Source organism: Homalodisca vitripennis, chromosome X (genome assembly GCF_021130785.1).
Source record: "Homalodisca vitripennis isolate AUS2020 chromosome X, UT_GWSS_2.1, whole genome shotgun sequence".
NCBI lineage: Eukaryota > Metazoa > Arthropoda > Insecta > Hemiptera > Cicadellidae > Homalodisca > Homalodisca vitripennis.
In genome coordinates this window covers 8,565,132-8,579,785 of record NC_060215.1, presented here as the reverse complement: position 1 = coordinate 8,579,785, position 14,654 = coordinate 8,565,132, and positions in this window count along the sequence as shown.

Below are 14,654 nucleotides of genomic sequence, written 5' to 3'. Positions count from 1 at the left end.
GCGGGAAGTACTGTTGTTCTTGATTTTTGGCTTACTTTATGTTTTAACTGTCACTGAAGACGAATCTGTTGTTTTCCAACCAAGTCAGAAAATAATACTTTTTTTTAATACATTATAAAAGTGATCTTTTATAGTGTTAGCTTGTTACTCTAAAAATAGACATCTTTGCTGACACATCAGGATCCTTTATTACTTTAAAGAGCTCAAAATTCCTTACAATTTATGCCTTTACATTTTTTGTAAGACCTATATATTACGCACAAAGAAGCGTCGAATGTAAGCGAAAACTGATAACTAAGTGTAAAAGCTAAACTTTAATATGTGAGTACGTTCATTTATGTTCATTTAAATGACATTTCCTAGTATGTATATTTATTCTTGTTTAGTTAGTGTTAAGGAACATTTGTACCATTTTAAATTTAGGCAAGATATACATACCTAATACAAGGAATAACTACTTACTTAATCAAGTTTCAGTAAGGTTGGAAAAATAAAAAAGTAGCCACATCTTCATGAAGATTAAATTATTTAATTAACTACCTCAGAGAGCTTTTAGTGTAGAAATTAATAGATTTAAGTTAGTGTTAAGTAAATGGTTAAAAATGAATGCTTTCTACTCTGTTGATGAATATTTAACATGTTATATTAATACCCTGATTTTTTAATTATTTTCATTTATAATTTGTATTTACTATTTGTACTTAGTTTGTATGTGCCATGTTTATTTATTAAGTTTTAGTTATGAATTTTAATTACCTATTTATTTATGATTTTAAATATACTATTGTTTTAGGATAAACGGTTAAATATTGCTGCTATGACTTTGTCCATTGCATATAAATTGCTTAATAGCAATAAAATATCTTGAATTTTTAGGCGCATATTGTCCATACGCTCTTCAGCGCTTTGTTCTGGTGTGTGTGTATTGACAATATATGTGTAAATCAATACTCACTAAGAAATGTTACGAAATGAAATGTTAGTTTTGTTTTTGTACTTTGTACTTTCGTGCCTTTGTGCTTTACATACAGGATTTACAAAAGAAGTGTACAGATATAAATTGTAGGAAATTTTTTCGCTCATTATTTTACTTAAGAAAACTGTTCTGGCTAAATGCTTTGTTTCAAGTGATAAACAAAAACTCTAAATAAATATCTTTTTTGGTGTATTAAAAACACATTTGCCGACCTAATTTTTGTTTAATGTCGTGTTAACTAAGTAAGCGTAGGACCAACTGTAGCCCATGCTGTTTACTAGTTTCATGACCGGGCGAACAGTTACCAATTTCAGGAAGTGCAATATGATCTAGATAATTTGCTTTACAATATTTAGGTTTCAACCATAAACATTTCAGTTTACTCGTTATCACATACGACCAGCAATATTAGATTCAATAAGTTATTCTAATTTTATAAATTAAATATTTATTATATTTGTGTGATTTGCGTTATACGAGTATATTAGGCTTCAATTATTAAGGAAACGTAAAATATTGTCGGAACTTGATCCGGGGAATGTAAAGTATTTCGCTTCATCTCTGATAAAAAAAATATAATTATAACTTTTTCTCTTAGGACAAGCTTATAAATCGCACTTAGTCCTATAAGGACCTTAGCGCTGCTTCCGGAGTGACAGGGGATTCAGGATGGGTAAGGTTAGTGGGTAGGGGCCGCCTCCTATCGAGATCCATGAGGAAGAATTTGGGCACTAATCTTAAAGTCATGTCCCCCCGGAAGAAAGGGAGGCAAGCTCTGAACCAGCCTCTCCAGTTAAAGCAGGCAGGGGGTGGCACACCCTTGTTGAGGCTAGCAAGAACCTCTGATTTTCAGGGAATGAATCCCACCAACAGTCTTCTCTCGCAGTAGACTGGACCTATCGAATTACCCTTGCACGCCAGAATCTCAACATTTGCGGTTAGTGACCGCTCCTGGACAACCATGAGGTTACCCAGATTTAAGTGACACATCGGTTTTTGTTGTGCCCAGTGATAGGTTCAACTAGAAAGTATAAACCAGCCAGAAGTGATCCCTGCTGGGTGTAATTAGAACTTAGAAGGCTATACAGAATGAGTTTCTTTGGATTGTCTACGTTTAAAATAATGTCAACTTACCCGCCTGTCTGCTTCAGTAGCGGTTCCTTCTTCAGCCCTGAAGTAACCGATGTAAGACATAACGGTAAAGATTTTACTCAAATATTCGACTTGCTCAGTTCATTATAAAAAAAGGATTAGCTAGATAATTTATACAAAATAGTTAAAGCGAGAAAGAAGTAAACAATTCTCTACGTGATCTTTTCGAGTTTGTTCCCACAATGTTTATCAGTTGCCATGGCGCCCAAGGGGGGCAACCCTGCAGCCAGCTCAAACATTTATTCGACATCAATTTACTACATCCACCACATTCGTTTAGACTTGCCCGAGTTAGTTGTGCGTACACAGGTGGAGTGTATACCAATTGAGAAAAGACATTTAAACATCACTGTAAAAGAATTCAGTTCAAACTACAACTTATGGCTTATTCAATTAACTTTTAGAATCTAATCGACATGCTATTGAACAGTGTAGAATAAAAAAATAATCAAGGAACAGTCAACATTTAAATTCCTTCCCCCAAATACAAAATCAATTCAAAAATTATAAAATACATAGCGATACACTAAATGGAAGAGTACTACGTATAATTAGCGACACAAACCTGTCATAATACGACACTAATTCGTATTTTAACTCAAAAAGTTTAAACACTTCTGTAAATTTAAAATATAAAAGTTTTAAATTAGAATCACGCATTAGGTGCTTTGTGTTTTGATATTAATTATGGAATTGAAGTTGGAGTCAGATCTGCTTTGTGATTACTAAATGTGAAAATCGATTTTCTGTTCCTAAAATTAGCAACACTGGATTTTATTAGGAACTAATGCTCATTAGCGAAGCTAAATTTTAATGTTCTACTTGTGAAGTGAGTTAATGGTCTATTGTAACAAATGTAGTTTCCTTTGCTATGCCGTAGACGGATACATTCCAAAGATTATTTTGACCTAAACGCCAACCACGGTTATATCCGAAATTATACATTGTGTCTCTTGGAGAGGTTTTTTAGTTCACAAACAGCCTTCGCGATGGTAGGCGCAGGCTCCGTGCTTATCGCGGTAGACTAGGAAGTATTTTAACGACCTACATTCTTTGGCAGGGTAGGAGGGGTATTCTTTGTGTAGCTCTTTCAACCTGCTCGGCTGCCTTACTCGTCCTACAGAGCCAAAACCAAATATACCCATTGTCTGCCCAGATGATAAGGTAAGAGGATGACCTTATCTACGAAAGTTTAGATAAGAAAATGCTCCAATTATTTTTAATTTTTATTAGATTGTATTATGAATTTTTGAATTTAGATCAAATTAACAGTATGGTAAATAGTTCTTGATTTTAATCAATAAATATGCAAGTTTTAACTAAAATGTTCTGTTTTATATATTTTTACATTTACCTCTTATAACATATTTATAATAAAATTAACTTTGAACTTAAAGATAAATATATTTTAAAGATGTGTTATGGAATTCATTAGCAGCGTGTAGATATCATTATTAGGGCTTACACTGTTGTTAAACTTTTTAGCTTATTAACAAATACCGAACAAGCCCCTAAAATGAGTTCATATTATAGGGAAACCTTATTCCTTACTGATTAGCCGAGGTACACAGCTTTTGTTATATTAAATCAACAGTAAATTTGTCATGCTTGACACTGAGCACAAACATTTATAAATAGGTCAACGATAACAACGACAAATGTATATACATTTTATGGAAAGACTCTTAACAATAAAGCTTATGTATGTACTGGTGAAGTTACATAATAATAATGGTAAACTAAACAAACAAATAAAAATATGGACAAATATTTTATCTTCAAACACTAATTTGTAATTACTCCCATTACATTCTTGTACTGGAATCAAGCTTCTTCAGCATATAGAGGTTAAGTAGAAGAGATGACTTTTCAGTCCTAATTTATCTCTATAAATAAAGATATTTTTAATTTAATTTCATAAAATATCGTAGCTATAGAATTATGAACACACGGAATCAAAATATAGCATGAATTAAAGTCGCTCTTTGTGTTGGTCTGTTTGTGCATTGATATTTTCTAAACTATTCATTTGGATACGGTTTCACTGTCGGCTTCGTTATGAAATACTGTAGGGCAGATTCCTAGGCATGATACATCCATATTTTAAACATAGAAAGTATAGAACAGTTTTTATACTGCGAAAATTGATATTTTTGAGCGCTTTCATTGTTACTGCTGACGAATATACCTTACGAGTTATGACAAAATAACGCACTACGAAATTGTACATTTCAAAAAATCCTACAAAAAGTCCGCGGTGGCATATATTTATCTCCAAAGAATACCCCACAATAACCATTTATCTCTTTGAACGTTTGCATTTTCATTTACTTGAAAACATGACAAAATAAACTATGGTACGAAAACATACTGAGATCGGAGTAAATTATAATGGCCATAAATAGACACGTTTTGACACATTTTCTTGGTTGTGGCAACAAGGCAAACTTAACATTGGTGTCGGAAATATGAAACTCCCTCCAACCAGAAATGCTCATACACGTGCAAAGCCTACGAAATTGCTCGTGAAGCCGTGGGTAACTGCTAGTGACAAATAAAGTAAGGACATCTCTAAATACTTCCTTGGTCTGGTGTAAAGCTGCGGAAAATTCTTCTAAATTGTTAGAAGTCGACCTTTAAATTTTTAGGAACCTCTTCACTGGTCCTAAATTAACTATTTGCAAATTTTATAAAGTCTGGGTTTTCAATTTACAAGTCTCTCGGGTGCACCGATCACATTTTAGGGTGATTTAAATTTCTGTCATTGATGGCTCTGCTACCCCGTGGCGCCCTTGAATTGATCTGCTTGTTTCTGGCATTTTTATCGTTTTATAACTCTAATTTAGGCTATAACTCTAATCTAGGCTTTTGAAACATCCTAGTGAGTTTAAAACTTGGTAGATGTATTAGACACCACGAGCAGCCAACATACAGCTGCATGTTTAACCTATACTAAAATGCTTTCATACGGTTTCTAAATTAAATATTAATTAAGGTCGGTCAAGAAGGATATTCTCTTAAATACATATTAAGTTGCGTTTGGAAACAAGAAATATGTCCGTTCGATATATGTCGTCAATCGTGTATTCGAATATGCGTCGATAACAAGAAAGTATAATTCAATAACTATACAGGTATACAGGGTGTAAATAAGTCCCGCACGGGCTTGGTAATTCCCGAATGACTGATTACAGGTAAAGCATTAAAACTTGGTAGATCATTACTGAATTCTTCATTACCTACCACCTTTTTGAAGTAACTACCATATTTTTGTCATGTCAGGAAGATGGCCCGCAAGGAGTCAGAAGGAAATCTTACACAAGAGCATAGGTCGAGTAGTATTTTAGTATCAAATTATAGGTTTAATAGTTTTTAAAGTAGTTAGTGACTCTTCACATCCAGTGGAGGATGGTCTACAAGGAGTTCAGAAAAAAATTGTAACGTAAGCACAGGTCAAGATGTACATTCATTTAAAGCTTAGTATAAGAAATACATCAAGTGAACTCTAAAGCCAACCTAAAAATAGGATTTTCTATTATGATAACTGATACCAGGTTTTCCCCTTTAGCATTCATCTCTGCTAAACAACACCTTTGTAATGATGTACATCTTGAGATAAGCTTACGGCAAAAATTCCTTGTAGACCATTCTCCATTGAATGTCTAATACCTTAAAAATTATTTCTTAAGTCCAGTATTCATTTACTAAGTTTAACTTTCACAACTTGAGCCAAGACAAGAATATTAAACCATCTAGTACAGGACCTACATTGTAAATGTTTAAATGTTTCAAACTTTAAACCAGCATAATGTTTTAAAGAGTGAACCCTTTGAGGTCGGATTTGCAGCATCGTACTCTGCTGATAAAGACCTATCAGCAGATGTACTACTCGACCTATGCTCTCGTTTAAGGGTTTCTTCTGACCCCTTGCGTGCCATCATCCCCTAGACGTGACAAAAAATTGTAGTTACTTAAAAAAGTAGATTTTTGCTTTACCTGTAATCGTTCAGGAGTTAGCAAGCCAATGCGGGACCTTTTTACACCCTGTATAGTTGAACTGAGGTCGGAATTACCGTTCAGGGAGACGAGTGCGGCCCACATCCTCGTTCATAAGAGCATTACACCATCTCCCAGCCCGCGCTCAACGTAGATATCTATAGTTTATCAATCAATCGTGTTGAATGTTCCCGGCCCGCGCTCAACGTAGATATCTATAGTTTATCAATCAATCGTGTTGAATGTTCCCGGCCCGCGCTCAACGTAGATATCTATAGTTTATCAATCAATCGTGTTGAATTTTCCCGGCTCGCGCTCAACGTAGATATCTATAGGATATCAATCAATCGTGTTGAATGTTCCCGGCCCGCGCTCAACGTAGATATCTATAGTTTATCAATCAATCGTGTTGAATGTTTACCAATATTAATTTAAAATTTTTATTGATTGACAAAGTACTTCATATAGATAGGGTCTAGTGTCCTCGAGAGGTAAGGATATTTACTGATAACAATAACATAATTACCGTACATGCACAGCACTCTGCTTCGAAATCAAAACGTAGTCATTACAATAACTAAAGCGAGCACCACTATTAAGTTTACAAAAATTAGTTTTGGCACCGTGCAGCTCAATTCGACATTACTACTAACTACGTTATACAAGTATAGTTTGACTGATCAACGTCAGACTTTATTTTTACAGAATTTTGGCAATGTTGCTACATATATTGTGTAACAAGTGTTAACAGCGCAGTTAAGGTGCAACAGCACAGTTTAAGTGTAACAGCGCGGTTAAATTTCAACAGTATAGTTAAAGTGCAACAGCACAGTTTATGTTCAACAGCACAGTTAAGGTGCAACAGCACAGTTAAGGTGCAACAGCGCGGTTAAATTTCAACAGTATAGTTAAAGTGCAACAGCACAGTTTATGTTCAACAGCACAGTTAAGGTGCAACAGCACAGTTAAGGTGCAACAGCGCGGTTAAATTTCAACAGTATAGTTAAAGTGCAACAGCACAGTTTATGTTCAACAGCACAGTTAAGGTGCAACAGCACAGTTAAGGTGCAACAGCGCGGTTAAATTTCAACAGTATAGTTAAAGTGCAACAGCACAGTTTATGTTCAACAGCACAGTTAAGGTGCAACAGCACAGTTAAGGTGCAACAGCGCGGTTAAATTTCAACAGTATAGTTAAAGTGCAACAGCACAGTTTATGTTCAACAGCACAGTTAAGGTGCAACAGCACAGTTAAGGTGCAACAGCGCGGTTAAATTTCAACAGTATAGTTAAAGTGCAACAGCACAGTTTATGTTCAACAGCACAGTTAAGGTGCAACAGCACAGTTAAGGTGCAACAGCGCGGTTAAATTTCAACAGTATAGTTAAAGTGCAAACAGCACAGTTTATGTTCAACAGCACAGTTAAGGTGCAACAGCACAGTTTAAGTGTAACAGCGCGGTTAAATTTCAACAGTATAGTTAAAGTGCAACAGCACAGTTTATGTTCAACAGCACAGTTAAGGTGCAACAGCACAGTTAAGGTGCAACAGCGCGGTTAAATTTCAACAGTACCTACAGTTAAAGTGCAACGGCACAGTTAAAGGTGCAACAGCACAGTTTAAGTGCAACAGCTCAGTTTAAGTGCAACAGCTCAGTTTAAGTGCAACAGCTCAGTTTAAGTGCAACAGCTCAGTTTAAGTGCAACAGCTCAGTTTAAGTGCAACAGCACAGTTTAAGCGCAATAACGCTGTTGCAAGTACAATAGCACAGTTGAAGTGCAAACTATATAAAGAAATAACATTATTTGATAAAGAATATACTAATTTCATATGTATTATAATATAAAGTGAAGGGAAGTATCTGAAACTGTTATAAAACTCTATTTTGTAAATTTGAGTGTTCTGGAGCAAATGTTTGGGACACCTTACGTTATTATAAATCCCGATTTCTGGAATGTCCGGTCACCCTACTAGATCCGGCCCTGACCACAACAAAGACCCAACTGTGCAATGTCAATAGTTCTCCTGCTAATCGGTTATGTAAGGCTCTGAGTTATCACGCGCTGGCGAGACCCCGGTATCAGAGTCCAAGGAGGCCAAATGTTGTCGCCGTAAAACTTCTGGGTCCTGTATCTACCTGTGTTCTTCCTGGTACTTCCCTCCGTGAACCAGGGAAACTATGAGAGTGTGGGTATTTCCGGGTTTTTATAAACGAATATTGGTTTTCAAAATTCCAATGGAAGCCAAATCCAACATTTTGTGCGTTTCATCATAATATTGGTATATTTCATGACTGCATATATATTGTATTTTTTACAAATAAACACAATTTATTTTGTTAAACGATAGAGTAGCTGTTATAATCCCTAATTAGTTCATTATCGCGTATTTTAAAATCTGATCATTATTTACCTCCAATCAATTGCCATATTTGTCAGCTTAGCTGTAATTAATTTGTTTTAATTTGTTGAAAATGTTTACCACCACAATTAGTGTCTACAGGCGAAAAAATGAGTTTAATATTATTCTAATTAAAAACGTTACTGAGATATTTTTATTTAACGGATAAAAAAGGCGGACCTTTTTGCCGTGATGCAAAATTCACGACCTCGTACATATGTGTATAAATGTGTTTCAATAACTACTAAATACAAAAAATCTCGTAGACAGAATATAATCGTAGGTTTTTATTTTAAGCAAAAGATTTTGGGACAAAACATTACTAGTAGGCCTGTATTGTTTAATTTCTTATATTATTGTTGATTGCGTTTTTATCTTGTTCTATCACACGTGACTGATCGTATGACTGAACTTTATTACGACACCTACGAACACCTAACGTTCCACGAGACAATGCGAATATTTGGTCAATGTCTGAGAACGAAGTCCGATAGTATAAAATGCTGAGTCGACATGAGTCACTGATTTATTAACTGCGATATTGAGGCGTTATTGGTGCCATCAATTCACCAGCCATTGACGATACACGGACGAGACGTAACTTAGTATCCCAGCAAGAAAATTTAGTGAAGGTAGCAACCAAATGGGTTCAGGCAACAATTTAGTTATCAATGATACTAAAACTGAGTGTATAATATCTTCTCTGAATCACAATGTTTATAAAGATATTAAGCCTGCCAAGTGACTGGGAATTAATTTAGATAGTAGATTTAGCTGGGAATCTATATAAATAATTTTTGTAAAAAGCTAGGTAGAGTTAGCTTCCTTTTACGTAAATTGAAAAACTGTGTCGGTAAAGATTTATTAGTAAATTCCTATTGTGCTTTATTTATTTTCATCTGGTGTATGGGATAACCTTATGGGAAAACAGTTGTCATTCTCTAAACGCTTTTGTGTGGCAGAAAAGTGCAGTAAGAATAATTAAGAACCTACATGAAAGGGATTCTTGTTTAACAGCCTTAAGAGAACTAATGATAATGACGTTAACTTGTCTGTACGTATATAGATGATCACGTATATAAGACTAGAACTATGTATATGTTAGATTGCTAACATAACTAGTTGTAGACAAAACTACAAACGGCCATAGTAATACGAATACTAAACTATTTAATAAACTTCCAGAAATTTTCCTTATCAATTTTAAATAGCCCTTGTCAAATGGCTAAACGATCAAATATTATATATACAGTTCACAAATATTTAGTAATCAATTATTAAAAATCTAAAATTTTAACTTCTGTGTTACCTATCTATTTAAGAAATATTGTATTAACTTAGACTCATATTATTATTTCAGACTCATTTTTATATTGTAACATTTGTCACAAAAATTAATATGTTGCTGTTATTTTTTATTGTAATGGTTGCTATTAGTGTTATTGTTGTTACTAGTGTTATTGACGTTATTTAGTGTTATGGTTATTACTTAGTGTATGTACTTAGTGTACATTATTTATATTGTCATTGTTTATCTGCTTAATATTGCTACTCTTTGCTATTTTCAATATCCTTATTTTATTCGAAAAAGTAATTTTATTCATTGATTGTAAAAACGATCTATATACTTGTATTTTTTGTTTGTTAGCTATATAGAAATATTTTCATAATTAATTACGGTTTTATATATTGTGCACGTAAAGGAATTTTGCATAATTCTTATGAGTGTTATACACTGAATACGTAATCTCTGTTCTGCTCTGCCAATACAAAACAACGTTACAATCTTATTTTGTCAAAGTCTACAATTCTTTAATGCTTTTTTTTAACCTTGATTTATTTTATTTTCTAATAATTGTATTTGTTGCCATGGTGTCGAAGTCTATTGTAAAAGAATGGTTACCAATGACAAAAAATAATCTTGATTCTTGAGTCACCCGTATACTAGCTGCTAGGTATTGTACTGTCACCCCGGTACTCAATGCAGTTTGCGGTGCCATCAATTCACCAGCCATTAGCGATACACGTATACGTTACAAGGACGTGAGTCACCCGTGTACAAGCTGTTATTTTGTACTGTCACCTCAGTACTCAATGCAGTTTGCGGTGCCATCAATTCACCAGCCATTAGCGATACACGTATACATTACAAGGACGTGAGTCACCCGTGTACAAGCTGTTATTTTGTACTGTCACCCCGGTACTCAATGCAGTTTGCGGTGCCATCAATTCACCAGCCATTAGCGATACACGTATACGTTACAAGGACGTGAGTCACCCGTGTACAAGCTGTTATTTTGTACTGTCACCTCAGTACTCAATGCAGTTTGCGGTGCCATCAATTCACCAGCCATTAGCGATACACGTATACATTACAAGGACGTGAGTCACCCGTGTACAAGCTGTTATTTTGTACTGTCACCTCGGTACTCAATGCAGTTTGCCGTGCCATCAATTCACCAGCCATTAGCGATACACGTATACGTTACAAGGATGTGAGTCACCGTGCACAAGCTGTTATTTTGTACTGTCACCTCAGTACTCAATGCAGTTTGCGGTGCCATCAATTCACCAGCCATTAGCGATACACGTATACGTTACAAGGACGTGAGTCACCCGTGTACAAGCTGTTATTTTGTACTGTCACCTCAGTACTCAATGCAGTTTGCGGTGCCATCAATTCACCAGCCATTAGCGATACTCGTATACGTTACAAGGATGTGAGTCACCGTGCACAAGCTGTTATTTTGTACTGTCACCTCAGTACTCAATGCAGTTTGCGGTGCCATCAATTCACCAGCCATTAGCGATACACGTATACGTTACAAGGATGTGAGTCACCCGTGTACAAGCTGTTATTTTGTACTGTCACCTCAGTATTCAATGCAGATTGCGGTGCCATCAATTCACCAGCCATTAGCGATACACGTATACGTTACAATGATGTGAGTCACCCGTGTACAAGCTGTTATTTTGTACTGTCACCTCAGTATTCAATGCATATTGCGGTGCCATCAATTCACCAGCCATTAGCGATACACGTATACGTTAAAGGAAGTGAGTCACCCGTGTACAAGCTGTTATTTTGTACTGTCACCTCAGTATTCAATGCAGATTGCGGTGCCATCAATTCACCAGCCATTAGCGATACACGTAAACGTTACAAGGACGTGAGTCACCCGTGTACAAGCTGTTATTTTGTACTGTCACCTCAGTATTCAATGCAGATTGCGGTGCCATCAATTCACCAGCCATTAGTGATACACGTATACGTTACAAGGACGTGAGTCACCCGTGTTCAAGCTGTTATTTTGTACTGTCACCTCAGTACTCAATGCAGATTGCGGTGCCATCAATTCACCAGCCATTAGTGATACACGTATACGTTACAAGGACGTGAGTCACCCGTGCACAAGCTGTTATTTTGTACTGTCACCTCAGTACTCAATGCAGTTTGCGGTGCCATCAATTCACCAGCCATTAGCGATACACGTATACGTTACAAGGATGTGAGTCACCCGTGTACAAGCTGTTATTTTGTACTGTCACCTCAGTATTCAATGCAGATTGCGGTGCCATCAATTCACCAGCCATAAGCGATACACGTATACGTTACAAGGATGTGAGTCACCCGTGTACTAGCTGTTATTTTTGTACTGTCACCTCAGTTCTCAATGCAGTTTGCGGTGCCATCAATTCACCAGCCATTAGTGATACACGTATGCGTTACAAGGACGTGAGTTACCCGTGTACAAGCTGTTATTTTGTATTGTCACCTCAGTACTCAATGCAGATTGCGGTGCCATCAATTCACCAGCCATTAGCGATACACGTAAACGTTACAAGGACGTGAGTCACCCGTGTACAAGCTGTTATTTTGTACTGTCACCTCAGTACTCAATGCAGTTTGCGGTGCCATCAATTCACCAGCCATTAGCGATACACGTATACGTTACAAGGACGTGAGTCACCCGTGTACAAGCTGTTATTTTGTACTGTCACCTCGGTACTCAATGCAGTTTGCCGTGGCATCAATTCACCAGCCATTAGCGATACACGTATACGTTACAAGGACGTGAGTCACCCGTGTTCAAGCTGTTATTTTGTACTGTCACCTCAGTACTCAATGCAGATTGCGGTGCCATCAATTCACCAGCCATTAGTGATACACGTATACGTTACAAGGACGTGAGTCACCCGTGTACAAGCTGTTATTTTGTACTGTCACCTCAGTACTCAATGCAGTTTGCCGTGCCATCAATTCACCAGCCATTAGTGATACACGTATACGTTACAAGGACGTGAGTCACCCGTGTACAAGCTGTTATTTTGTACTGTCACCTCAGTATTCAATGCAGATTGCGGTGCCATCAATTCACCAGCCATTAGCGATACACGTATACGTTACAAGGACGTGAGTCACCCGTGTTCAAGCTGTTATTTTGTACTGTCACCTCAGTACTCAATGCAGATTGCGGTGCCATCAATTCACCAGCCATTAGCGATACACGTATACGTTACAAGGACGTGAGTCACCCGTGTTCAAGCTGTTATTTTGTACTGTCACCTCAGTACTCAATGCAGTTTGCGGTGCCATCAATTCACCAGCCATTAGTGATACACGTATACGTTACAAGGACGTGAGTCACCCGTGTACAAGCTGTTATTTTGTACTGTCACCTCAGTACTCAATGCAGATTGCGGTGCCATCAATTCACCAGCCATTAGCGATACACGTATACGTTACAAGGACGTGAGTCACCCGTGCACAAGCTGTTATTTTGTACTGTCACATCAGTACTCAATGCAGTTTGCGGTGCCATCAATTCACCAGCCATTAGCGATACACGTATACGTTACAAGGATGTGAGTCACCGGTGTACAAGCTGTTATTTTGTACTGTCACCTCAGTATTCAATGCAGATTGCGGTGCCATCAATTCACCAGCCATAAGCGATACACGTATACGTTACAAGGATGTGAGTCACCCGTGTACTAGCTGTTATTTTGTACTGTCACCTCAGTTCTCAATGCAGTTTGCGGTGCCATCAATTCACCAGCCATTAGTGATACACGTATGCGTTACAAGGACGTGAGTCACCCGTGTACAAGCTGTTATTTTGTATTGTCACCTCAGTACTCAATGCAGATTGCGGTGCCATCAATTCACCAGCCATTAGCGATACACGTAAACGTTACAAGGACGTGAGTCACCCGTGTACAAGCTGTTATTTTGTACTGTCACCTCAGTACTCAATGCAGTTTGCGGTGCCATCAATTCACCAGCCATTAGCGATACACGTATACGTTACAAGGACGTGAGTCACCCGTGTACTAGCTGTCATTTTGTACTGTCACCTCAGTACTCAATGCAGTTTGCGGTGCCATCAATTCACCAGCCATTAGCGATACACGTATACGTTACAAGGACGTGAGTCACCCGTGTACAAGCTGTTATTTTGTACTGTCACCTCAGTACTCAATGCAGATTGCGGTGCCATCAATTCACCAGCCATTAGCGATACACGTATGCGTTACAAGGACGTGAGTCACCCGTGTACAAGCTGTAATTTGTACTGTCACCTCAGTACTCAATGCAGTTTGCGGTGCCATCAATTCACCAGCCATTAGCGATACACGTATACGTTACAAGGACGTGAGTCACCCGTGTACTAGCTGTTATTTTGTACTGTCACCTCAGTACTCAATGCAGATTGCGGTGCCATCAATTCACCAGCCATTAGCGATACACGTATGCGTTACAAGGACGTGAGTCACCCGTGTACAAGCTGTAATTTTGTACTGTCACCTCAGTACTCAATGCAGTTTGCGGTGCCATCAATTCACCAGCCATTAGCGATACACGTATACGTTACAAGGACGTGAGTCACCCGTGTACAAGCTGTTATTTTGTACTGTCACCTCGGTACTCAATGCAGTTTGCCGTGGCATCAATTCACCAGCCATTAGCGATACACGTATACGTTACAAGGACGTGAGTCACCCGTGCACAAGCTGTTATTTTGTACTGTCACCTCAGTACTCAATGCAGTTTGCGGTGCCATCAATTCACCAGCCATTAGCGATACACGTATACGTTACAAGGATGTGAGTCACCCGTGTACAAGCTG